The sequence below is a fragment of the Arachis hypogaea genome, chromosome 1 (genome assembly GCF_003086295.3).
Source record: "Arachis hypogaea cultivar Tifrunner chromosome 1, arahy.Tifrunner.gnm2.J5K5, whole genome shotgun sequence".
Classification (NCBI taxonomy): Eukaryota; Viridiplantae; Streptophyta; class Magnoliopsida; order Fabales; family Fabaceae; genus Arachis; species Arachis hypogaea.
In genome coordinates, this window is record NC_092036.1 from 95,527,976 (window position 1) to 95,554,768 (window position 26,793).

A 26,793-nucleotide genomic window follows, 5' to 3' on the forward strand; every position below is an offset into this window, starting at 1 on the left:
TATTGCGCAAGTTAATAAAAAAAGGTTAATTGTTAGTTGATTAAGTTAGTTTATTATTATTATTATTGTTGTTGTTGTTGTTGTTGTTGTTGTTGTTGTTGTTGTTGTTAAGGATAAAATGTGAAACTAACAAGCCACATGAAATGCGAAGCTGAGTGGAGAGATAATATTCAATTGAAGAAATGTCGTTCGAGATTACCATCACAGTTTAGTGTATTATGTAATGCATGAACACAATAATGCTATTCGTAAGTCGAGCAACTCGGATCGCTTTCAATTCTATTTGTATATATTATCTTTTACGTATAAATTAAGCAAAACAAGATGATACACTCATGATACATAGATTTGTTCACATTTTGGCCAATAGTGAAGCTTGTTTCCCAAAATATTTTATTGTCTTTATTTATTATTTTTTTTCCTAACACAGTTTTGCTACTGGCTAGAGAGTAAAGAAAAATATTCGCCGTCATCTTATATCGTATACAAAAGACATCATATTATTTGTCAAGAGAAGAGTAAAATGTTAGGGGATTAAATCAACATTTTTAGTAAATAAAAAATATTAATTAGTGTTGATTCAAATACAAGAAAAAAGAAAATGTTGGAAGTAATGTTATTATTTATATTCAAGGATATCATGTCCATGTAATGCAGCTATGAAGTCAAAGAATGAAGACAAGAGTAACTGTTCCGAGGGTTACCTGAAACTGTAGGTCGATCTCGGATGAGATCTTCTGCGTTGGTCGGAGCCGACGTGTCCAGCAGGTTCACGGTGGTGGGAGCTGATGTGTCCGACTTGTTGGATTTGGTGGTGGTGCTGATCCTTCGTCCCCGGAGGGTGGGGGGTACCTGCAAGGGACTCCGATGCTTAAGTTAGCAAGGTATTAAGCAGGTAATGAGTAGAATCTGAGTATGAGTTATACCTGGGTGCTCTAGTGTATTTATAATGGTGAGATGTGGCCTCCTGTGGATAAGATAAGTTAGTTATTTTTATCTTATCTTTATCTTATCTTTAAGTGAGGTCATCTTTAAGGGAACCGCCTTTATCTCTATAGGCTTGGGGTGCCCTTGGATTTGGGACGTGTTCCTCTATTTGGGCCCTTTTGGGCTTTTTTGTGACTTGGCCAAGCTCTTTGAGAAGAGGTCGGGTTGTCCTGACCTCAAAGAGGTCGGTCGCTTTGTCTGTAGAACATCCCAGGTCGGACAGTTCGACCCAGGGTATGAACAGTGCCCCTGCTTGAGCTCGGTCTTCTTTTTTGAGGCCGAGTCCTTTACTTCGGTCATTCTTTGGTGAAGCCGAACTCAAGTATTTTGTCGATTCCTTTGTATCAGTTTTGAATGCAGAACGTTTCCTCTAGAAGACGCGCGCTTTTATACCGGCGCTTTTTTGGGAACGTGCGAGGGTTTAATGCTTTTAATTTTGAGCATTAATTGCCCTGTTTCCCTTAGGCTCTTTTACTTTGGATTTTGAAAACCTGAAAACGGTTTCTCTTCTTTTGCTCTTTCGTAACTTCTTTTCTCCACTCTTCTATTTTTTCGTTTGCATTTCTGTTTTCCTTTCGTTGCGGCGTCATTTGGTGTTGGAGCTTGGGGTCTTTGTATTTCTTCCAGCGACATTGCTCTTATTCGCATTCCCAGATTTCGTCTTCCTCCTTTGGGGCTTGTTCTTTCCAGGTTGGTAATAGCTTTTCTCGTCTTCTTCGTGGCTTCGTCTTTAATTTTGGTGAAGTTCTGGTTTTTCATGTTTGAAAGTTTGGATCTTTTGCGATTTTTTACTCATTGCTGTGATATGCTTTTCTTATCTTCCTTCTTGTGGTTTTTCTTGGAATTTCTGTTGAGGCTTTCTGGGGTTTTACTGTTGCTTTCTGGTTGCTTTTGATACTGGTGGAAGATCTGTTTCTTACTTTTGGAGATTGCTTCCTGTCTGATCTTTTTTCAAAAAAGGTTACGTCTTTAATGGTCCCATGCTTTGTTGCTTTTGAGAATGTTTTTGTTTGGTAGGCTCTGTAATGATTTGCTGTGTTTTTTCTTTGATGAAAAGCGCTTGTTGTTTTGAATCCTTTTTTGAGAAATGCTTGGGATGTGATCTGGAAACCTTGCATTATTGCTGCCTCCAAAGGATGCCCCGGGACTTTTGGTTCGAGTCTTGGGGTTTTCCTTTTCTTGCTTTTCATTGCCTCAGAAGTATTGACCGAGTTGTTTTCCCCTTTGTCCGAGATGTTTGTAGTAACCAAATTTTCTTTTCTTACTTGTAGGATTTAGTTGGCCTCATGTCTTCTCGAAATAACATTGTAGAGATGTCTTCCAGAGTTCCCGAGGGGATGTCTGATTGGCTGGACTCCCTTGTTTTGTTGTGTGTTTCCGTTGTGGACGCTGAATTTTGCACAGAGCTGAGGAAGCGTCATAGGATTTGTGGTAACAATGCTCGCGAGGGGGATTACGAGCTTGTTGCTCCTGATTCTGATGAGAGGGTTTGCTTTCCGACTTCCATTGAGAGGGAGCGTCCCTTCTTCTATGCCTATGAATACTTTTTCAGCCAGTTGAATGTTACTTTTCCTTTTACTGCTTTTGAAACCGACCTGTTGTGGTCGTGTAATATTGCTCAATCCCAGCTTCACCCCAATTCCTGGGGTTTTATTAAAATTTTTCAACTTCTCTGCCGTGAACTAGATGTAACACCCTCCCAGACTCTGTTTCTTTACTTGTTTGTTTCTGCCAAGCCTGGAGGTTCTTCAAAAAAGAAGGCTTCTTGGGTTTCTTTCCGGTCCGCCCAGGGCCATAAAGTGTTTGCGATGTATGATGAGTCCTTTAAGGACTTCAAGAACTACTTTTTTAGAGTTCGAGCTGTTGAGGGGGCCCGCCCCTTTTTTCTTGATGAAAATGACGAGCCTGCTTTTCCTCTAGAGTGGCAAAAGAATGTAAGAGTACCACGTTACACATGGGGGAAGCCTCCCCATCTAGATACGAAGAGATTTTTGAGTGACCCATCTTTGGTTCGGGCTGCTTTGGGTACTACTGTCTGCTTTATTTTTATACTTGCTCCCGAGCTTTTTCTTCTCCTATGTTGTAACTTGTCTTTTGTGGTTGATTTTGTGTTCTTCAGAGATGTCGAAGAATAATGATTCTATGAAGGCCTTTAAGAAGGCGAAGAAGGCAACTGCTGCTTTAAACATTTCGGCCAAAGTGGTCGGCGAGGGATCTTCCCAGGTTCCAGTTAAACCTCCTATTCCGAGTTCTCCTGGGCTGAGGAAAGTAATTCCTACTCCTCGGGTTCGTCTGGTCGATCCTCCACAATCTTCTACAGTAGCTCCTGGTGCCCCTCCTAGCAAGAAGCAAAAAACATCCGAGCCTTTTAACTTGGATGCCCCGGACTTTGATGCCATTGAGTTTGTTGACCAGCAAATTGCCCCCTATGGTGGGCTTTCCATGGACGACGTGTCTCTTCTTCAGCATCTGAATTTTATCACTAAAAATAGTGTGATTATGGCTCATATGGGTGCGGCTATTTTCCGAACAATTCAGGGGATTCCGATTCATGCCACCAAATCTTTTATGGAGGAAGCCAAGTCAGAATTTGATCGAATCAAGGGTCTGAAGGAGGAGTTGGAGGTGAAGTTGGTCAAGGTGGAGAAGGAACTGAAGGGTGAGAAGGCCAGCTCTATTGCCCTTGCTGCTTCTTTGAAGCTGGCCGAAGACATGGCGTTGAAACATAAGGATAGCTATGTCTCGGCTTATAGGGAATTGATGCGTCTTCGGGAGGATTTGGAAACAGCTCGGGTTAATTATGGTGAGCTTCAGGGTCACCTTGTGGGTAGCGTAACTGCTGCCTCCGAGAACCTGATGGAGCAGTTCCGGGTTGTAGCTCCTGATGCCGACTTGACTCTCATCAGCCTGGACAATGTCGTGAGAGATGGAAAGATTGTCCCTGATGACCAGGATGATGATGAGACTGATCCTCCCCCCATGCCTTCTCTTAAGGTGTCGACCTCCTCTGTTCCCCCTGTTACATCTGATCTGGAATGCCAGATTCTGAACCGGGAGGATGGGACCGTAGATGCTGTGCCCCTTCAGACTCGCCCTCCTTCTCCCTAAACTGATGCTGCTGTGAAGGCTCCTGATCTTAGCTGATCTTTTTTTTCCTTGGATATTTTGTGTAAATGGCCCGTTTTGTGGGTTTTTTTGAACTGTTTATTATTTTGTTTGATTACTGACACTTTTCAGTTGTCTGCTTGGCAACTTTACAAAAAAGTAGCTTTCTGAGGTTGGCTTTTGGTGACCTCTTTGAAGCTTTATCGTATTATGCATGATATCCATTGGAACTTTACTGTCTGGCCCCTTTAGGTTGCTTTCGTGCTTGTCGCTTGTAGCTTGGATCCTTTTGAGGCCGTGTATGTGGGGGGGTCCAACTTGTTTCTCGGTTTCCTTGTTTTTGTTTGTATTTTTAGCGCCTCGTAACCGATTTCTTTATGTTGGTCCCCTTCTAAGTTATTTTTGTAATCCTCGTTCCCGGACTTTTTGTCAGGGATTACTTTCATAACTTATTTTTGTGGGAGACCGACTTCGTTAGGTCGATCTTTTCCGAGTTATTTTTGTAATCCTCTTTCTTGGACCTTTTATTAGGTCTCTTTCAGGGATTACTTTTACACTTGTTCCGTAGGAGACCGACTTCGTTAGGTTGATCTCTACTAAGTTGTTTTTGTAATCCTCTTTCTTGGACCTTTGTTAGGTCTCTTTCAGGGATTACTTTTACAACTTGTTTTGTAGGAGACCGACTTCGTTAGGTCGATCTCTTCTAAGTTGTTTTTGTAATCCTCTTTCTTGGACCTTTGTTAGGTCTCTTTCAGGGATTACTTTTACAACTTGTTTAGTGATAGGAGTCCGACTTGGTTGTGTTGGTCTCCTTTAAGTTATTTTTCGTAGTCCTCTTTCTTGGATCTTTGTCAGATCTCTTTTCAGGGACTACTTGTATAACTTTTTTTTAGTGATAGGAGTCCGACTTGGTTGTATCGGTCTCCTTTAAGTTATTTTTTCGTAGTCCTCTTTCTTGGATCTTTGTCAGATCTCTTTCAGGGACTACTTGTATAACTTTTTTAGTGATAGGAGTCCGACTTGGTTATCGGTCTCCTTTAAGTTATTTTTCGTAGTCCTCTTTCTTGGATCTTTGTCAGATCTTTTTCAGGGACTACTTGTATAACTTTTCGTTTTGGGCAGACTTTATTATGTCGGGCCCTTCTAAGTTAAAGTAATCCTCTTTAATAGGGTTGGCCAGACCTCTTTCCAGGGTTTACTTATAACTTGGGTTGACTTGGTCCGACTTCCGCACGTCGGCCAGTCTTTAAGTTATTATATTAGCTATCCGTAAGACCTCATCAGGTTCTTTTTTGGATTGCTTTCGATAACTTCTTACATTATTCTGTGTTCATCTTTGCCGATTTGTAGAAAATGGTTGGCATCTTTAGATCGTCCTTTGGGTGAATCGTGTTTTCACCTTTATCGGACGATTATCTTTATCGTGGTCGGGCAGTGAATTTGTTTTTCACTTTCTGCCGACCTGTTGCTTTATAATCGGACGATGAATACTTCAGATTAATGCGTCTTGGACTCTTGTTGAATATCTAAATAAACTTTATTCAAAGAAAAAATGCAAATATATACATGTGAAAATTTTCTTATCCTTTAAGTCGGGCATGATCTAGATCTCAACATGGTGCCTCATTAAAAAACCTTTTCAGGAAAAAGAGCGCATCCATTTAGTGAGATCCTTGACCTTTTCTAACTGTAGTACCTTCTTAGGTTGCAGGCGTGCCACGATCGGGGAAGCTCTCGTCCCTCAAGCTCGGACAGTCTGTAGTAGCACTTTCCAAGTACTTGTATGACTCGATAGGGTCCTTTCCAGTTTGCTGCCAGCTTCCCTTCTCCGGGTCGAGTTGTTCCAATGTCATTCCGGATCAGGATGAGATCATTCTCTGCAAAACTTCTCGGCACTACCTTTTGATTATATTTGGAAGCCATTCGGCATTTTAGAGCTTCTTCCCTGATCCGAGCTCTTTCTTGGATTTTGGGTAACAAGTCGAGCTCTTCTCTCTGAAGTTGGGAGTTTGCTCGTTCATTGTAGTGGACTACTCGGGGAGATCCTTCCTCGATTTCTATCGGAATCATTGCCTCCGCTTCGTATGCTAGTCGGAATGGTGATTCGTTTGTAGTAGAATGGGGGGTTGTTCGATACGCCCATAGGACTTGTGGAAGTTCCTCGGCCCAAGCTCCCTTTGCTTCTTGTAGCCTCCGCTTTAGTCCGGCCAATATGACTTTGTTGGCCGCTTCGGCTTGTCCATTGGCTTGGGGATGTTCAACGGAGGTGAACTGGTGTTTTATGTTCAAGTCGGCCACCAGTTTTCTGAAGCCTGCATCTGTAAATTGGGTACCGTTGTCCGTGGTGATGGAGTATGGTATTCCGAACCTCGTAATAATGTTCCTATATAGGAATTTTCGACTTCTTTGAGCGGTGGTGTTGGCTAGGGGTTCTGCCTCGATCCATTTTGTGAAATAGTCTACTCCTACTATGAGGAATTTTACTTGTCCCATTCCCTGTGGGAAGGGTCCGAGAAGGTCGAGTCCCCATTTCGCAAATAGCCAGGGTGAGGTCACGCTGATGAGCTTTTCTGGTGGAGCAATGTGAAAGTTGGCATGCTTCTGGCATGGTGGGCATGTCCTCACAAATTCTGTAGCCTCCTTTTGTAGAGTTGGCCAATAGAATCCCGCCCGGAGTACTTTTTTGGTGAGAGCTTGCACTCCAAGATGATTACCGCAAATGCCGCTGTGTACTTCCTCCAAGACTTCCTTTGTGTTAGAAGTCGGTACACATTTTAGTAAAGGTGTTGATATCCCTCTTTTGTATAGTGTGTTGTTTATGATCGTTCAGATCGTCCGACATCCTCATCCCTTCTTCTTTTTCTTGGTTCGTCATCCTGATTAGCCAAAAACCGATCTAGTTTTCTTTCTCTTACTAGTTTTTCTATGACATTTTTCAAGTCGAAGCATTTATTGGTGGAATGCCCTCGAAGTCGGTGATATTCACAGTATTCATTCCGATTTCCTCCTCCTCTTTTGCCTTTAAGTGGCCGAGCTGGAGGGATTTTCTTTGCATGGCAGACTTCTTTGTAAACATCTACCAAGGATACCCTAAGAGGAGTATAATTATGATATTTTTTGATTTTCTCTCTGGAGCGATCCTCCTTTTTCTTGGATTCTTTATCTCGGTAGGCAGAACCGAGCCTTGAGGCTTCGCTAAGTCGAGAATTTTCCTCCATGTTGATGTATTTCTGTGCCCGTTCTTGTACTTCGTCTAAGGATGTCGAGTATCTCTTTGATATAGATTGGCTGAATGGTCCTTCTTGTAGGCCATTTATGAGGCCCATAATGGCAGCTTCTGTTGGAAGACTTTGTATGTTCATGCATGTTTTGTTGAATCTTTCCATGTAGTTGCGAAGGCTCTCCTGATCTCCTTGCTTGATCCCTAGTAGGCTAGGTGCGTGTTTGGCTTTGTCTTTTTGTATGGAGAATCGGGCCAGGAACTTCTTGGCCAGGTCGTCGAAACTCGAGATGGATTTTGGAGGTAGGTTGTCGAACCATTTAATGGATGTCTTGGTGAGAGTTGTTGGAAAGGCTTTGCAGCGAACTGCATCTGAGGCATCAGTGAGGTACATTCTACTTCTGAAGTTGCTGAGATGATGGTTGGGGTCCGAGGTGCCGTCATATAGAGTCATATCTGGAAGCTTGAAATCTTTTAGAATTTTGGTCTTCATAATTTCTCTGGTGAATGGATCTTGATCTTTCTGAGAGCTATCCTCTGTGGATGGTCGAGTAGCTTTAGTTTTAAGATCAGCTTCGAGTTTTATAAGCTTATCTTCTAATTCTCGGCGCCGCCTTATCTCCCGGCGTAGATCTTCTTCTTTTTCACGTCGATGTTGGGCTTCTTTCTCAAGTTGCTCCAATCGATTTTGAAGTGCTTCTATTACTCCTGAATTTGATGAATTTTTGTCTCCGTTGGTTTCTGGAGTATCTTTGAGTATTGTGTCCGTATTTTTATGCGGCGTTCTGTCTTCCAAACCTGAATCGTGGTCGTTGTCATGGTCATCCGCCATGTTAATGGGATGACTTCCAGGTTCTCCGGCAACGGCGCCAATGTTCCGAGGGTTACCTGAAACTGTAGGTCGATCTCAGATGAGATCTTCTGTGTTGGTCGGAGCCGACGTGTCCGGCAGGTGCACGGCGGCCGGAGCTGGTGTGTTCGACTTGTTGGACATGGTGGTGGTGCTGATCCTTCGTCCCCGAAGGATGGGGGGTACCTGCAAGGGACTTCGATGCTTAAGTTAGCAAGGGTATTAAGCAGGTATTGAGTAAAATCAGAGTATGAGTTATACCTGGGTGCTCCAGTGTATTTATAATGGTGAAATATGGCCTCCTGTGGATAAGATAAGTTAGTTATCTTATCTTATCTTTATATTATCTTTAAGTGAGGTCATCTTTAAGGGAACCGCCTTTTATCTCTATGGGCTTGGGCTGCCCTTGGATTTGGGACGTGTTCCTCTATTTGGGCCCTTTGTTTGGGCTTTCCTGTGTCTTGGCCGAGCTCTTTGAGAAGAGGTCGGGTTATCCTGACCTGAAGAGGTCGGTCGCTTTGTCTGTAGAACATCCCGGGTCGGACAACTCGACCCAGGGTATGAACAATACCCTAGTAGATTCCAGCTCGGGGTATCAATACTTGTCGTGCATGGACGCGTACTTGGGATATAATCAAATCCCGATGTATAAGTCGGATCAGGAGAAGACATCTTTCATCACACCTAAGGCGAATTACTGTTATGTGGTCATGCCCTTTGCGTTAAAAATGCAAGAGCCACATACCAAAGGTTGATGAACAAGGTGTTTTGCACCTCACCTTGGGAGTTTAATGGAAGTATATGTGGACGACATATTAATAAGAAACCAAAGATGAGTCCAACCTCTTGACCGACCTCTCACAAGTCTTCAGCACCATAAGGGGGCATGGGATGAGATTGAATCCCGCAAAGTGCATCTTTGCAGTAGAGGCTGGAAAATTCCTGGGATTCATGCTAACACAAAGGGGGATAGAGGCTAACCCCGACAAGTATAGAGCGATCCTAGAAATGAAAAGCCCAACTTGTTTAAAAGAAGTCCAGTAGTTGAATGGCCAACTTGCAGCTTTGTCTAGATTCCTAGGGGGATCAGCGTTGAGATCCCTACCACTTTTTTTCTCTACCAAGGAAAGGATGCCAGTTCGAATGGACTCCTGATGTGAAGAAGCTTTTCAGGAGTTCAAAAGGATTTTAGGCCAACCTCTTGTTCTTACCCAACTTGAAATCAGACAGGAACTTGTCTTGTATTTGGCTGTCGCCGAGAAGGCTGTGGCATCAGCACTCATACGAGAAGACGAGGACATGCAGCATCCTATTTACTTTACCAGCAAAGTTCTACAAGTCCCCGAGTTAAAGTATCAAAAACTCAAGAAGTTTGCGTATGCCTTAATATTGGCGTCCAGAAGGCTTCGTCCTTATTTCCAAGCTCATACCATAAAAGTACGAACGAACCAACCCATGAAACAAATTCTTCAAAAAACGGATATTGCAAGGAGGATGGTTTAATGGGCTATAGAGTTGTCCGAGTTCGACATGAGATATGAAACTCGGACAGCAATTAAAGCTCAATCCCTCACCGACTTCACGGCAGAATACGCAGGAGACCAAGAGGAAGCATCTACATATTGGGAGTTGTATGTGGATGGTTCATCCAATAAAGTCGAAAGCGGTGCGGGAATCATATTGGCCAATCAAGAAGGAACTCAAATAGAGGTCTCTCTGAAGTTTGAATTTCTGGCCTCCAACAATCAGGCAGAATACGAAGACTTAATTGCCGGGCTGAAGCTAGCTGAAGAAGTCGGCGTGACCAAAGTAGCAGTCTTCAGTGACTCTCAAGTAGTGACTTCTCAAATCAATGGAGAATATCAGGCTAAAGATCCAAATATGAAAAGGTACTTAGAAAAAACTATGAAACATCTCAGGCGCTTCCCAGAAACTGAGATCCGACATATACCTCGGGAGCTTAATAGCAGAGCATACGCCTTTTCTAAGTTAGCAAGTACCAAGTCGAGAGGGAACAATAAAAGCCTGATTCAAGAAACTGTCCAAGAGCCCTCAGTTGTGGAGAATGAAATCAGACAAGACGTCTTAGAAGTTTTCGGCCTAGACCTCAGACGGATGGCTCCCTTGGTTGAATACCTAAAATTCGACATCCTACTTAAGGAGCAAAAAGAGGCCAAAAAGATCCGAAGAGAAGCACAAAATTATAATTTGGTGAAAAATATCGTCTATAGAAGGGGAATATCGACACCATTGCTGAAGTGCGTCCTGAATTCCAAGACAGAAGAAGTCCAGATGAAGTACATAATGGCATCTGCGGAAATCATCTGGGAGCAAGGTCTATAGCCAGAAAAGTTATCCGAGATGGGTTCTTCTGGCCGATTTTACAGAAACACGCCACCGACTTCGTGAAGAAGTGTCAGTCGTGCCAAATAAACGCAAATTTCCATGTCGCTCCCCCTGAAGAGTATATTAGTATCACCTCTCCATGGCCTTTTGCAAAATGGGGACTGGACCTACTCGGACCTTTTTCCCAGGCCCCTGGACAGGTAAAATATCTCATAATGGGAGTGGACTATTTCACGAAGTGGATCAAAACAGAATCCTTGGCCAGTATTACAGCGCAAAGGAGTCGGAAGTTCCTTTATAAGAATATCATTGTAAGGTTTGGAGTTCCCCACTCCATTACCACCGACAATGTTACCCAGTTTACCGACTATACATTTAGAAATCTAGTAGCCATTGTGAAGATCAAGCATCAGTTTACCTTGGTTGAGCACTCATAAACAAATGGGCAAGCAGAGGCAGCCAATAAAGTCATGCTGGCAGGATAAAGAATTGACTTCAAGAGGCAAATGGAGCTTGGGCTAAAGAGCTTCCTCAAGTGTTATGGGTACATCAGACTACACCTCAGTCTGCCACTGGCGAAACACCCTTCTGACTTGTTTATGGCGTAGAAGCCATGATTCCAATTGAAGTCAACTAGCAAAGTCCAAGGGTAAGATTCTACGATGAAATCGGTAACGTTCAAGCACACAAAGAAAAATTGGAACTACTCCCAGAAGTTCGAGAACAAGCTCGGATAAGAGAAGCAGCGTTAAAGAAAAGAATGACAAATAGATACAACAAGAAAGTCATTAGAAGAAACTTTGATTTGGACGACTTGATCTTAATTTGAAATGATATCGGAGTAAACAAGTCAGGCGAGGAAAAGTTTGCTGCAAATTGGAAAGGGCCTTACAAGGTCATTGAAGTCTTAGGAAAGGGATATTACAAAATGTCCGATCTAAATGGAGTTGAGCTCCCCAGATTGTGGCATGCTTGTAATATGAGAAGATATTATAGCTAAAAGCGAACTTTGCTCCCTGATGTACTCTTTTTCCCGACTTCATGGTTTTTTTTCCAAAGAGGATTTTTCTGAAGGGGGTTTTAACGAGGCATCAAAGCGAAGGCTAGGGGTTAGAAATCTCAAATCCCCTAGTAGCTAAAGCACCCTTGTAAAGTTACTTTCTTTTCTTCAATAATAAATATTCATCTCTTATTACAAATTCCATTATTATTCTACGATACGCTCCGATTTAAGCTCGAAAAAGTGCGAAAAATTTTATGACCGGCCTATATGGTCGACAAGATAAAGCGACGAGCTATAAATCGGAGTAAAGAGGTTACAAAAACGATCATGATAACTCAGAAACCAAGTAGCTTATGACTTATAAGTTGGAAAGCCTGAGTAAAACGAAATGCATCACAAAAATAGCCTAAGTTACGAAAGCAATTCAATAAAATAAAGAAAAATTGAACGTGCAAGGACAGAGTAATGGAAAAACAAAGGGATACAAAAACCATTAACCATCCTACGATATTCTATCAGGAAAGCAGTAAAGGTTTTACACAAAAAGCCTTAACCATCCTATGAAATTCTATAAGACAAAAGCATCAATGATGTAGATAATAAACAACTACTTTGTTAAAATGCCCTATATAAAAGGACCACCAAAAAAATGAACAGTTGTTGTTAATGATCCTAGTAAACAGGATCAAGAGTCAAAGAACCACCAAACAAACACATAAAAATAAATTGTTCAAAAAGGACCCACAAGCCGGGCCTTAAATAGCTTTTCCAGGATTAGGAGCGGGAATAGAGTCGTCACCAGGAAGGTAGGTCTGAACTTCGGCCACAGGAGTCGGAGGGGTTGGAAGGGTCCCTTTGGCGGTAGAGGTCGGAGCTTCGCCTGGTTAAAAAGAAGAGCTCGGCAGGAATCCTTCCATTTGTTCAACCTCGCGTGGAGGAGATTCAATAATATGCTGCCTATGAGTCTTCAACTCAAAATCGGTCTCAGGATGAGGAGGAAAGATAATCTCCCCATTAACGACCACTTTGTCGGGATGGAGGGATGAGAGATCCAAGTCGGGAGCGATGACTCCGACTTGTTCCTTGAACACCCTCTACATCTCTTCAAAGCTCTCAATAATGGAATCCTTCAGGTCCTGATAGGCCTTCCGATTCAACTCCAGTTGCTTCTTCAAATCAATATTATCGGAAAAGACCCTCACATAATTTTCTTCAGCCTTACTCCTCATCCCCTCAGCCAAAGCACATTGGGCCATTAATTTTTTCTCCCTCTCCTTGAATTGAGCAAGCTCATCTTTCAGCCAGGTATTCTTCTCCTGCAGCCTCTTCTCCTCTTTCTGATACAAGACAATCCTCCCCTGAAGGTCCTCTATGAATTTTTTAGAAGAACTCAAGGCAGTTCTGTAAAAAGTATCAAAAAGGGAGGTGCAAACCCCAGCAGTTCGAATTTCTCCCCAGATCAAGATATTGAGATAATTTCGGATAGTAGCATCATCCATAGCTGTTGAGTTAAGAAATTAACTAACTTAATTAATGATGACAAACATTATTTTTGGAAAAAATAAATAATTAGTGTTGATTAAACTAATTGCATATTACTAATTATTTATAAACATGCTGCAGGCCAAAAATTAGTTTAAAGCAGCCCAATGTCAAACAAGAAGAAATCTGCTGGTGGGCTAAATGAGAAATGAAAATAAACCAAGCCCAAGTCATCCATCTCAAGCAAAATTCTTCAAGAAGCAAAGGAAAGGAACCAACGGGCCAAAAATTGAAAAGATCCAACCCAAGCCCGGTTTGATAATTCAGCAAGCAAACTCCCTCCATGTTGCTCCAACCAAAGCAACGTTCCCCTCCTCTCAAATCAAGTCAAATCAAACCTTCAGAAAAGTAAGAAAGAGAAAGAGCTTCTTCACCAAACTAAATACCAAAGAAGCAAAAGAGAGAAAAGTTAAAGTTTGACACACAGAAATTTAATCAGAAAAACCAAACCAAATCAAGCTTAGGTTAAAGGTAATCCATCTCATTTTGCTTGCATCAAATCTTCTTCTCTTCTTCCCAACTCTCTGCTATATCCGAAAATGGCATTCAAGGAAAAGTGGTTCTCTGCCCTATTCTGTTTCACATCTACGGTCACAAGTGATACTTGGGGACCAAGTAGCTATTCTATGGCTAAGATCAAGTTGACCATGAGAAGATTTCTATGGTTACTGCTTTGTGGCTTTCGGTCAAGATGAGGAAGTCAGAGGGAAAGTTTCTACTCTGAGGATTAAGGAGAAAAAGTGAATCTGTGGTTGGTGAAGCTCAAGGCTCAAGATGTTGACCTTGGAAGAAGAACCAAGGAACATGCAAGGAGATAAAAAGAAGCTTGTTGTTCATTCTGAAGTAAGGAGAGAAAATCAGAGTTTGAAAGTTTTGTTCTGAGAAGAGCTCTTTGAAGAAGTTCAACTAACTGGATAGTGTAACCTAAATCAAAGGTGCATTCCGCCAGTATGAAGAACTGAATCAGAGACTTGCTTATCCGGTTTTTCGCATAGCACAGAGGCTGTTGATGAAGTCAATCTCCTTCATGTTTTTACTGATTGTAATGTTCTTTTCAATGTTTATCTTTCTGTAATTTCTTGAGAGAAAAGGCATTGTGAGAAAGCTTGAGAAAAAGCCAAGAGTTGAAAAAGACTGAGTGAAACACTTGAGAGAAAAGCCTAGAGTTATTTTCTGATTTCTTTAGGTTGGTTAAGGGTCTTGTATCTTGTACATGTTTGGTACCCCTTTCTTAGTTGGGTTAGCACTAAGAGAAAATAGTTAGGTGTTAGCATAGCCAATGTCAAGTTAGGTTAGAACTTGAGTGTGAAATTGGTGTATGTAATACTGTTAACTATAGTGAAATTCTTCCATAGTTGTAGAGGAGACTGGATGTAGGTTGCATAGCACAAAGCGACCGAACCAGGATACATGCTGGTGTTACCTTTTCTTCTCTGTCATGTTCTGTATTCTGATATTCATGAGACAAAAGTAAATTGTCTCATAAATTTCCGCTGCTGAGTTCAAACAGAATCAAATTTGTAACTTTGCTAAAGAGGGTCAAAACAGCAACTTAAAAAGGAAGGCATAGATTCAACCCCCCTTCTCTAAGCCTACCACAACCTTCAATAGCAATGTGACTGTATGGAAGAATGTGCTTCTGAGTAAACTTGGGACCATCAAAACTAGCATCTCCAAGTTGGGAGGAACTGGTTTCCAAGGTGTTACGTTTCTTCCTCTCAGGCTCGGGGGAGGGTTGAACTAAGGGGGTAAAAGCAGGAGGATGAGAAGGAACAGGATTTACCAAAGTCGGTCTGGCTGAAGAAGTCCCCGAACTAGACCCATGAAGAGGAGGAGTAGAAGAAGCTCCGACTTCCTGTGCAGTAGCTCGGGCGCGGGCATTCCTCTTCGCTTCCTGCACCTTCTGGTAGGTCGCTCTTGATTCGCTTTTCACCATTTCTAAAAAAGAGATGGAAAATTCATTATTATACAAGTCGGAAATAGGCACATAAACCGGAAGTTACAAGCAATAGCTACAAAAAAAAGAAAGACTACCTAGCTCGGTTTGCACAAAACTCAGAGAGCCGAGAAGGAATTTTTTAGTATCCAAGCTTGGAGCCTGCCCCCAAGCCTCTCGAAAAAAACCCAACAATGGCCTCATCTATCTTATCCAAGTCATCTAGGCTATATTTATCAACGGGAGAGGCCTCCAACCGGTACAGAGGAAATCGAGGTTCGTTGTTCTCATTCAAGAAAAAAGGATGATGGCCTTCTACAGACTGGACCTTGAAAAAAAAATTTTGAAGTCATGAAAGGATTCATCAAAGATAGAAAAAACTTTCCAACTTTGAATAGCACAAAAAGACACCCACTGCTGTTTGTTTTATTTATTTGAAGCACTAAAATGCTTAGTCAAGTGGAAGAGATAAAAAAAATTCTTAAAGAAATCGGAAAATTAAGTTCTTGGCTGACAAGTTGGTAAATCTTCATAAAACCCTAGGAATTTGGACGGAATTGGGTAGGAGCGATTCGACAGTGGGACAAAACTTCCATTTTAAAATTAAAAAAAAAGGAAAAGAAACCCCAAGAAGGTGAAAAGACAGTCGTACATGAAAAAGAAGTGGGGTCAGAATTATTAATTCTCCCACAACAAACCCGGTCCTCAGGGTCTGGGACTACTAATGCGTATTTTGGTTCATCAGCGTTAAGATTACAGATTCTATGGTGCTTGCGAAGTTCAATAATAAAGACAATATCCACTAAATAATTCTCAAAAAGTACAGAGATATCTACCTATCAAAAGAGGGTTTCGGGAATACTGGAAGACATTTTTCAGTAACAAAAAAGCATATACAAAAACGACAAAACCTAAAAAAAAATAAACCATAAAAAAATAAAACTCTCGGAGATAAGACGGTTTTCTAAAATAAGAAAAACAGCAAAAAAAAAAAAAACAATCTTTTGTAAAGTGCGAAAAGCTCAAAGTCCCAAGGAATAACGGAAACGCATCAAAGGCATCGCGCTCTCTGTCCGACGTATAGGTTATCAAACAGAGACAAAAAAAAAAAAAAAAAAAATACCATAAGACTAAAAAGAGGGCGCAGAGAACTAACCTTTGAGAGAAGGTGAGGCAAAATTCCCAAATGCGGCGTCACAGAACGCCAAGGAAATCCAAGAGTCTTAAAAAAAAAAGAAAAGGTTGGTGCGGAGGCGTCGGCCACTGTCCAATGAGCTGAAGTAAAGACTAAAGAGAGTGAGAGAAGAGTTGAGCCCGAAACCCAGAAAAATAATGGCGCCTTCTCTGCAGTTGTTCCATCCTCCGAAGCCCCTCACGCACTTCAATCGCTTCTCATCCACCTCCTCAAGGCCTGCTTCCGTAAGGTGTTCTGCAGCCGCCGCTCCTCCTTCCAAACGCTCCTACACCATCACCCTCCTCCCCGGCGACGGCATCGGCCCCGAAGTCATTTCCGTCGCAAAAGACGTTCTTGTCCTCGCCGGCTCCTTCGAAGGTATCCTCCCCATTTTCCTTTTCCCAACTTCATCCGCTCTTTCACTCTTCAAAATCCCACAATTTTCCCAACTTTCTCCCCCTTATTGCGTCAGGGATCACATACGAGTTCCGAGGGATGCTTCTGGGTGGCGCTGCATTGGACGCCACCGGAGTCCCCTTGCCCGACGAGACCCTTTCTGTTTCGAAGCAATCCGATGCTGTTCTTATTGGTGCCATTGGAGGCTATAAATGGGATAAAAACGAGAAACATCTGAAGCCAGAGACTGGGTTGCTTCAGCTCCGGTCTGGCCTTCAGGTTTTTGCAAATCTCAGACCAGCCACTGTCTTCCCACAGGTACTAATCAGCTCTTGCTGCTTCTTCTCACATGGAAATAATCTGCATGCCTTTTAATTTGTGCTGGTTATCCTCTAGTTGGTGGATGCTTCAACCCTTAAGAAAGAGGTTGCTGAAGGTTGTTGATCTCATGGTTCCCCGCTCATTATACTGAATTTCTAGTTGCTGTCCCCTGATTCATAGGGTTAAATCTTCTTGTCCGTGCTCTCTGCTTATTCAGTTATATATTTTGGAAAACCCAGGGGCTTTGGGACCAATGAAAATGGCCAGGAGACTGGATTTAACACTGAGATTTACTCTGCTCATGAGGTATCTTACTAATTGGACATGCTTCTCTGCATGAATTATAACATGCTTGTGATTTGTGAGTGAAATATAAACAAAAGCTATGGTTGCAATAGAATTTCTGAAGGTTGTTGACCTTGGTTGAATACTTAAGTGGAAGAGAATTCAGGTGCACTATTTGATTACAGATTTTATTATTATACAATGATTCAGAATAGTCGATTGAGCCAACACATGTTGTGAAAAATATATCCAATGATTCAGAACTTTCACAATTGTTTGATGTGAGATTATGTTGGAGGGGTTTCTTTCATAAAGAAGGATGGAAAAAAGATTGTAGACATCTAAGTTAATGTGTTGCTTACAGTTTTAACCTTTTTTTTTTCTTGGTTTGCTCTGAAGTAGTTTGTAGTTTTCTTATGGTGAGAAGTTGTTCCTTTCTTGTCTCTATAACTATTTTGTACATTCTCAATGGATCTATGATCCTCTAATTAATTAATGATCATGATAATCAATATATATGACAGATTGATCGGATAGCTCGTCTGGCATTTGAGATTGCTCGGAAGCGGCGTGGAAAACTTTGTTCTGTTGACAAAGCCAATGTATTAGAGGTATGTGGTGCTGGTTTTAGCCGTAACACTTACCGCGAAATTTTGTGAAGCTTTTGCCATTGCGTGAAACGTCCATGGCTTCTTGAGTCTGGTTTGATATACTGAGTATTTTAAGATGATCTACATTTTCTTACATTGGTAAGCTGCATGCCATAACTTGCTTATACTTGAAATCCGGAAGATTGTATCATTTGTCATCTTTTAACAATCTGTTTATGTTAAATGGCCCAGAAACCTTGACAGATAAGTATAAGTCACTTGCCTTGAGTTCTGATGGTATATTTAATATTTCTAAGCCATAAGACATAGATTTGACAATATAATTATATTTTAAATCTTCAGGCATCAATGCTCTGGAGGAAAATAGTTACAGAACTAGCACTGGAATATCCTGATGTCGAACTCACACACATGTATGTTGATAATGCCGCAATGCAACTGGTTTCGCTACCCGAAACAGGTTTGTTTCTGGAACAAGTTAGCATAATCTGTATTTCATTTATTTGTAATGCAATTTTATATTTACAAAAGAAAATATGTATAAATGTAAGGGTTATAATATCTCATTCTGAATCTTGCAGTTTGACACCGTTTTAACAAACAACATATTTGGCGATATATTATCGGATGAGGCTTCAATGATTACTGGAAGCATTGGGATGCTTCCTTCTGCTAGCATTTGCTACTGTTCTGGACAAGGCAAACCCATTTGCTACTGTTCTTAGTGCTGCTATGCTTTTGAAATATGGCCTTGGAGAAGAAAGGGCTGCTGAAAGAATAGAGAAAGCAGTGGGGATTTCGAACTGCGGACATATATTCTGCTGGAACAGTATGCATCTCTGTTTTATTATCTTGAACACTTAACAGTATAAAACGAAAATGGACATGGAAGCAAATGAAACTTCACTCCAGGGCATTTCTCCCTGGTGACTAACTTGATGTTTGGATTGTGTTATGCAGAAGCTGGTTGGATGCAAACAAGTTGGTGAAGAGATACTGAAGTCAGTAGAATCACACATTCTTGCTGCTGCAGTTTGATATATAGACCAGTTCATTTCAGTAGCTGCTTTGGCTCGGAGATCTCTATTTTCTGGTGGGTGATAAATGACTATCAAAGCCGAAAGAATTTGTCTATTCCAGAGTTTTGGCTTTCTCCTACATTATGTGTTTCGGTTTCATATCCTACCCATCCTATATGTGCTTTATCTGAAAAGTGGCAATTTTCCTTTTTCTTTACCCAGGATTATGATTAGTCGTTGGAAACTGCTTGTAACGGTGAAATAATTAGCGGTATTTTATTTTCTTTTTGAAATCCGAGGCTTCATTTACTTGTAACAATTACAAGCACAATATGCGAAAGTTAAAAGTATCTTATTTCTTAAATGATAATTTCATGTTTGGCGGATAGATCCTATGCTGCAAATACCATACATAGTTGATATCTTAAATTACAGCACCTCCATTGATAATTCTCATCAATGTAAGAGAGTAGCAGTAGCCGATTCGTCTGGAACATCTCTCACTATTCTTCTCCTAACTTTATTGTTTTTGATATTAACTAATAGTGAATGAAAGTTCAGTTTTTTTTTATTAATTATTTTAACAAGGTTTTTCAAAATCAATCTGTTCATATTTTTTAAAACAAAATAAAATTTTGGTTTAGGCCCTTTGTACTCTATTAAGCATTATGTCGCAATAAACTTTAAAATATTATATTTAACCGGATTTGTATAATATTCTAGAGTCTTTGAGATTGTTCTAGATGGTTTTTGAATGTTTTAAAATGTTCTAAAAGGTCTGAATATATATAAAAATATAAAGAGAAGTGTGAAATAATCTAGAAATATCTAAAAAATATGGTTCTTTAGATATTTGTAATGAAGGTTTTGAACACTCTATTTGAATTTTGATTAGATTTAATCTTAATTGTTAATTGACGATGTGGATGACTATGTGTGTGTTTGGATTAGAGTTTGTAAACGAGATCTTGTATAAAATTGATTTTTTAAATTTGATTTTGATAAAAAGTGAGTTAGTGTTAACGTGATTTATGTTTGGTAATTTTGTATCAAAATAGATTATAATAAAATGAATCTTGTTTGGATTACATTATTTAAAATTACGTTTAGCCAAAAATAACTAAAAAGGACATGAATTTATATCATTTAAATCTATATTATTTTAACAGTTTTTTACTATAATTACTTTTGAAAAGAATTTAAATTTATGTATTGAAAACTAGTACTCTTTTATTATAATTTGTTAGTACTCTTTTCGTATTTAATCATATCTTTTTAATAAAATTTATATGTAAAAATTAATAATAATAAATAAAATATATACTAATTTAAAAATACATAATAAAAAATATACAAAGACAAATAAAAAAATAAAGTTCTATAAAAAAAAATACGTATTAATAAAAATAATTAAAAAAAGACATATGAATAATAAATATTAAAAATTTTATTAAAAAAATACAATGATATACATGAGTAAACATAAAAAAATTCTAAACAAAAATATCTATACTATTAATAAAAAATAAATAAATAATTGATAAAAATTAAAATTTAATAAAGAGTACTAATAATAATATTAAAAAATATTTGTTTGTAAAGGATAGTTACGAAGAAAATTTAAGAACATTTATGATTGTTTTTAGTATTTTTTATTATAGAAAAGATTGAATGACAAAATTGATAGAATGTAAACTAATTTTTTAATTTATGAACTGAACGCAGAAGTTAAAAGCATAAGCTCATTTGTTGCTTCTCCTGAACAGGTTCAAACCCAGACTCATCAAATCACACAACCCCAGCCAAAAAACCCTTGCACTGTAAGCCTACACCACCGCCGCCGCAAGGAGCCGCGTCCGTCGCACTCAAAGTTCGCCATCCGTCCGTCGATCTAGCTTCCCTCGTGATACAAGTATTCAACCCCTGTTCGCTGTCACCGATCGCGACTGCTTCCTCGAGCTCGGCGTCCGTCGTCTTTGTCTGCTCAGCTGCGCTTCCGTCGCCGTTTGTTTGCCGTTCACGTTCACGTCTTCGTTCAGCTGTCGTCTTCGTTTGCGTTCTTCGGCATTCACGTTCGCTCGGTGTTCACTCGCCGTTCACCGTTCGAGTTCGCATTCGTGTTCGTCTGGAAGCCACGTTGCTCTGCTTCAAACACTGCGACCAACCCGCGCGCTTCACCTGGCCGTCGAACTGTTCTCTTTTGTCGCCGCCGTGAGTTCCCTAAACCCACTCTACTTTCTTTTAGGTCTTATTTTACTAAAAATGTAATGTTCTTTACAAATAGTGAATCTTGAACCACTTTTTTGTTTTTAGTCTACACATAAATTAAGACTAAGCTTCCTTGTTATTCTCCTCAAGCTTGGGACAATTACCCACTTACTTAAGAGGGCATCTCATTCACTCATGATTGTTCAGCTAGAATAAGTTAAATGAAATTAGTCATGAACTTAGAATTATACAAGTTCATTTTATGCATTTATATGATGAGACAACCAATCACCAGTTTTTGAGGTAGTAATCAGAACTCGAGGAATTGAACAAAGAACTGATAGGAATTAGCAAAACCTTAAGGTCCAGTATTCTCTGAAATTCCATTGGTGTACCCTCAGGTAGTAATGCTCGGTATGTATCTGCCACAGAATCAACTGGAGACAGTATAGCCTACACATTCCATTCACACAAACCCATGTTAGAAAGAACTAAATAAACTTCAATTATAATAGTGTTTTTTTCCACCAATAACAACCAACCTTCTGATTTCTATTACAATAAGTAACTATTTGATTTGGTAGTGGTTTGGATTATTTCATAGTCTGAATTAAAGTTACAATAGTTATGTTTTCTTCTCTATCACATTGATATTAAACTTTGAATTCTCTTATTTTGTTTTAATTTTACCGCACTCAACATGTTTGATGAAATGCTTTAACCATATTTCTGGTTGGTTTTATAATTTCTAGCTTTTAGAAACTTACTAAGTTGATTGCATGTGAAATTAGAATAATTGGATCTTAGTAATTAGGAAATTTTAGCTGCACAAATAGCATTTTTGCAGAAAACATATTAGCATGATGATTCCACTTGCATTAGTGTTCTTCTGGTAAATTTTAACTGTTATTGTGAATTTGTTAATTTGCTAAGTTTTCTTGTGTTGTTGTTCTGCTGTTCTTCTGTTACTTTTAATTTTTTTGTTTTTGTTGTGATTTTCTGTTCTTGATTTAAGCTATGATTGAAGGTTCTTTGGTTTTGGTATTCTTCACTTTCCTGTAAGCTTAACTTTTAATTCTTTGAGCATACACGGATCAAATCATTGTTTTCAGCAATGGTGATTTTTAGATTTTTTTTGGGTTGCTTTGTTTTAAATGTTCCTATTGTTGTTGTGTTTTTGCTGTGATTTAAATGTTTTTTTATTCTTTTTTTTTTCCGAATGCCCAGTCAGTACTTGGTTGATTGATTTTGCTCATTGAATGTATTTGATGATAAATTTTAAATTGATAACTCTATTATTGCTTTACTGTCTGTTTCTGTAGTTAAATTTTACTAAAGTTTCTTGAATTTGCACTGCGTATGTTATTGATTCACTGTTCCTTCATTGCTTTTTTTTGTTGTTAATCATTGTGATGAGCTTTGTTAAAATTGGGTTGAAAACTACTAATCTTTCTTCATTTTTCAATGTTCTAACTTTTGTTCTTATTAAAAGATTTGCAATTGGTGATCTTTTGATTTATTATATGCTTCATGTTTTCATTGTTCTGTTCTTATGAAGAAAAGATTTGCAATTAGTGATTGTATGATTCATGTTTTGATTGTTTTGTTATATAAACAAAATTCTGTTCTCATTGTTTGGTTGCACAGTCCCTGTTCTTGATCTCCGCCGACTTGCTACCCTTCCTCCGTGTTGGATTCTTTTTGTTTCAGGTTTTGTTGTTTTTTTGTTTCAGCCTCTGTTGTGTTGTGTGTTTGTTTCGGGCTCTGTTGTGTGTTTATTGTGCAACACTATCATTTTTTATTTTACTTTTTGACTTAGCTACATTAAGACAATATTTTCTATCTTTAACTTGTGCATTTTAATTCAATCCAGCTATTTTTAATGGAAGTATAATTATGTTAATTGTCAACAAATTTGCAGCAAGTTATTGCATATTTTGATGATTAATTACATTTAGTTGGTGATATTTTATGTAGGGTTTTAAATTTGAAAGATATTTGGGATGTTTATTTATAATTTATTTATTATTTTATTATGGAATGGTTTTTTCGATTGAACAACGGTTAGACCGGTTGGACGAGTAAACCAATGAACCATTGACTAAAATGGTTTGATGACTGGTCCGGTTTTCAGAATTTTGTTTGAATACTGAGTGTGTAAGTCATCTATAACAAACCCGTAATGTTCTCTCTACTAAAGTTTATTTTCTATTGTATTCTTAACCTTATTACTAAATATTAAAGATTAGGTTGACTAGGTCTTAATTCAAAATGTTGAGTAAATCGGCGTGTGTCCCTCGGCAAAAAGAAAAACCAATAACTTTTAACAATTTAAAAAGTAATAATAAACACCGAAATGAAAAATTGCAGGTTTTGTTCTAGCTGAAAGCTTACTTAATCCCGAAAAATTACTATGAAACTGAGCTATTTAAACTCAAAAAGTTTTTTTAAAGAACAAAAATCAGTTATTATATATAGATTGGCTTTATTTTCCTTTGAAATTTTTTTAAAGGAAAAAGAAATGGATTATGATTTATGGAAACATTGAGTTGTAGAATAGTGAATTGAAGAGTATATTATTTACTTTTTAGGAAAGCGGGGAGTGAAGGAGGAGGGGAGGAGCAGGAGGGAAAGGTGATTAAGATTAAGAGACGTGTGTGCGCGCATATGGTTGAATATTAGGTGTAGCCATGTCTACTAGCTGGCGTTCCAGCACTGCCATTTCATCACCGCCAATCCCAATCCCAATTCCAATTCCAATTCCAATTCCAATCCCCAACGAGGAGCCTTCATCATTCTCCACCTCCGTCTTCAACTTCTCCTCCGGAAACCCTAGGATCGAGGAGACCCGCGGCCTCATGCATCTCTTCCCCGACCAAGATCCCCCTTCTACCCTCCCTTTTGGACGCAAACCCCTCGTCTGCGTCGTTGGCGTCCCCAATCAGATGACCTATGCCGACTTCTGCCAGTTCTGTGGTTCCTTCCTTCACCACATCCTTGAGATGCGCATTGTCAGGTACTACCCTCCCTCCTTCCCCCTTCTGTTCTTCCCTTCACTGTTCTCTCTTTCTCTCTCTCTCTTTCTTTCTTGTTTCAGAATGGATGGAACGGAAGATCAGTACAGCGTTTTGATCCGCTTCGACGATCAAGACTCCACCGACAGCTTCTTCAAGCATTACAATGGCCGCTGTTTCTCGTCGCTGGAGGTCCTTCTCCATTCTCTTTTCTCCACTAGCTGCCTCTCTCACCGCCACTTACTTGTTATTCTTATTTCAATTGTAGGTTGAGGTTTGCCGTGTTCTTTTCACGTTGGATGTGCAGTACACTGGTTCCATTGAACATGCTCAACCATCCAATGCTACATCCACTGAACAGCCCACATGTCCAGTTTGCCTTGGTACAACCTCTCCTTTAGATATGCATTGCCCACTCTCACTATTATATTATCTATCACCATTTATGACTCCATCCATGTTTTGTGTTGTCTGCAGAGCGGTTAGATCAAGACACCAGTGGAATTCTCACTACTATATGCAATCATTCTTTTCATTGTTCGTGCATATCAAAATGGGCTGATTCTTCTTGTCCTGTAAGTCCCTCCAGAGCCAATCCTTTTCTGAGTCACATTGATTAACATGTACATAGCGTACACTTGACTGTGTTGTTTGAACTATTTTGCGTGCTTGCCTAGTTGGGTGTTTGAATTCATTGTTCTTTTCGGACTTTTCATTAATTTAGCTAGCATGTCTAAATAAGTCTGATGTAGTGCTAGTTATTGAATCTCTGTACTTGTCTGCTTAGAAATTTCCCACTATTTTATTCAGGTGTGCCGCTATTGCCAACAGCAAGCTGAAAAATCTATATGTTCTGTTTGTCGGACCACTGAGAACCTTTGGATATGTGTTATATGCGGGTTTGTTGGCTGTGGAAGGTGACAGAATTTCTCTTCAACCCTTATTTTTTATACTGCTTCTTTCCTGAATGTATCCCAGCCATATGTATCTTATTCCTGAAACAATGATGTCTCAGATATAAAGCAGGACATGCCATCATGCACTGGAAAGAGACACAGCATTGCTATGCCCTAGATGTGGAAACCAAGCGTGTGTGGGATTTTGCGGGAAACAACTATGTTCATAGACTTATTCAGTCCAAAACTGATGGGAAGTTGGTTGAGCTGAACACTCACTGTGTTCATGCAGAGAATGGGTGTGGAAGTTGCAGCTGTGAAGATAATTCTATGAGCGAGGCGTTACTTAATAGTAAAGTTGAAGCTGTAATGTTGCAAAACTAGTCAAATTATTTTTTTCTGAAATCTTGGCTTCTGTAAGTTTAATTTTATTTTTTACATTTGCAGATTGTCAATGAGTACAATGAGTTGCTTTCTACTCAACTTGAAAACCAAAAATCTGTAAGTGAATTCTAGTAGTCATTTGTAGTGAATCTGCTGAGGCTGCATCATGTCCAACATCCCCGTATTGCTCACTTTTCTATGTGTTTATTTGTAGTATTTTGAGTCGTTGTTGCAAGAGGTAAAAGAAGAAACTGAGAAAAATCTCTAAAGCTGTTCAGAAGGCTGTCAGTCTTAAACAGCAGAAGATTCAGGCCAAGATTGACAGATGTAACAAAGAGAAGAAATTTCTGGAAGAGGTAATAAGTTGTAATTCGTTGTTAAGAATTTCTTATGAAAAATTCCCATTCCATAATCATAGGACCTCATTAATATATCATAAGGACAGGAGATATTTGTGTCTACAGCTTAATGAGAATCTTGTTAAAAATGAGGATGCTTGGAAAGCAAAGTTGCTTGAGATTGAGGAGAGGTATTCTTTTATCTTTTATATCTTTCTTATGACTGATGTGTTCTTCATAAAATAGTTACTCTTTATGTACTACTTATTTAGTATGAGGATTCTTTGATTAAACCAAATGTCCATAATTGCTGATTTCATGTTTGTTTGGCAATTTTAGCGATTTCGATTATGTAATTCTGGTGCTACTGATTCCTATTACTTGAGCTTGAGTGGTTGGAAATTTGGTCCAAAGGTCTGAAAACTGAATGGTGTGACTTGTTTCCAGGGAAAAAAAATTCTTAAAACGGTCGGAGGAGAGAGTAGCAAGCCTAGAAGAGCAGGTTAAAATACCGTTTTCCTTAATATATTTTTATATTGGTTGATGGTGGGAGTTAAACTTGTACAGTAGTTATTTAATATTTATAAGGGCATACTTGTGCATGTCATACAACACAAATGGATCGACTATTTGATACTGTCTTAAACTTTACAGCTTAGATATCTCATGACTTGTCTAGATGATGTGAAGCCGGAACAACAGTTGCCTGATTATAACGAAATCAAAGATGGGCTTGTGTCTGCCTCATCAAAGGAATCCTTGTCAACTACTAACTCTCAGCTTGGCAAAAATCCATAAATACAAGAATCATCCGACTAAAGTCCTCACACTGATTTGAATCATTCGTGTTATGTTCATGCGTTCATACAAATTGTGCATATGGATCCATTAGTATAGATGTTTCAACATGAAATTTTTGTTTTTTTGAGTTGTGGTGTTCTGATAAGAATGGGACGTGGATGCCCATTCCCATACAAAACTCACATTCTCAAAGAAGGAATAATAATTAATGAATGTTGAAATTGATCCTCCTCATACATGTATAAATAGAGGCCTTTGCCTCCGAGAAAAGTAAGCAAGTAATAAAAAATTTATTCCTTCTTTATGTTGCAATCAAATACTCTTCTCCTTATTTTTCTACTACAATTCTTTCTCTTC

General features: G+C 39.3%; 2 pseudogenes; both read left to right on the plus strand.

The window, feature by feature from the left end:
* The first annotated feature begins 15,947 nt into the window (after positions 1–15,947).
* Positions 15,948–19,154, plus strand: LOC112697553 (3-isopropylmalate dehydrogenase, chloroplastic-like; annotated as a pseudogene).
* Positions 19,155–20,477: 1,323 nt separating this feature from the next.
* Positions 20,478–26,753, plus strand: LOC112697563 (BRAP2 RING ZnF UBP domain-containing protein 2-like; annotated as a pseudogene).
* Positions 26,754–26,793: the final 40 nt, after the last annotated feature.